At 37.2% G+C, this 922-nt stretch overlaps 1 pseudogene; it reads right to left on the bottom strand.

The window, feature by feature from the left end:
- Positions 1-479: 479 nt before the first annotated feature.
- Positions 480-598, bottom strand: LOC134912495 (5S ribosomal RNA; annotated as a pseudogene).
- Positions 599-922: the final 324 nt, after the last annotated feature.

Here is a 922-nt window from a genome sequence, read left to right as displayed (position 1 = left end):
TCATAATGGAAATCAATATAGGACCGGAAAATAAAGGGAAATAAGTTTCAGACGGAGATTATTGTGCAGGAGATTTTTGTGCAGACATTACATATTTCTACTTAGGGTTAATGATATATTAAGTCCCAAGTATGGACATAATTAAAACATCCAGTACATTTAGATGTATTGCTGGAAATTAACAAGAAGACACTGATGTTTATAATATAGTCAGGGTTGATAGTGCTATTGTTTCTAGTCATAAAACTGGTGGTAAGTATGAAAATTACCATTCTCCTATTGAAGATGGTATAGCAGCAGACATACTTCATGTCCAACATAGTGCAGGAGGTAGCATAGTGAATTTTTATATAAAAAAATTATCTCAAAAAATTCTTTTAAAAAACTAGTTTAAAACTGAAAGCGTATTAATACCGAAGTACCCATAGTGATGAAAAGATATGAGTTATTATAAGAACCTCTTGGCACCTTGCTCAAGAAAGTTACAGCACCCAATCTTCCATGATGGTTCCCCATCTATGTACTAGTTGGGCCCAACACTGCTTGGCTTCCAAGATCGAACGGAATTGGGCATCTCCAGTGTGGTATGGCTATAGTATTGGCGTGGTATTTGGAGGTATCGTAATAACAACGTGGTAGAAGTAGTAAATATAGGTAGAAGTTGCAGGAAATAGGGATAAGTGGCCTAGAACGGAAAAATAATTACTGTCGGCTTACGTTATAGAAAGGGGGCTATTTCATAGCCTTCATTGAAGCCATCTGGATGCATGGTATTGAGTTCAAAAATCCAGAACATTTCTCTCTTCGATAAACGGTTGGAAAGATCACCGCCTCTCTCGCCCAATGAAACTAGTTCAATACCCTTAAAGGTTAGTTCGTCAGGATCTGAGTTGTGGCAAGCATGGAAGTGTTTTGATACTGC

This window comes from Pseudophryne corroboree, chromosome 4 (genome assembly GCF_028390025.1).
Source record: "Pseudophryne corroboree isolate aPseCor3 chromosome 4, aPseCor3.hap2, whole genome shotgun sequence".
NCBI classification, from domain to species: Eukaryota; Metazoa; Chordata; class Amphibia; order Anura; family Myobatrachidae; genus Pseudophryne; species Pseudophryne corroboree.
This window is presented reverse-complemented; position numbering and strand designations above follow the sequence as displayed.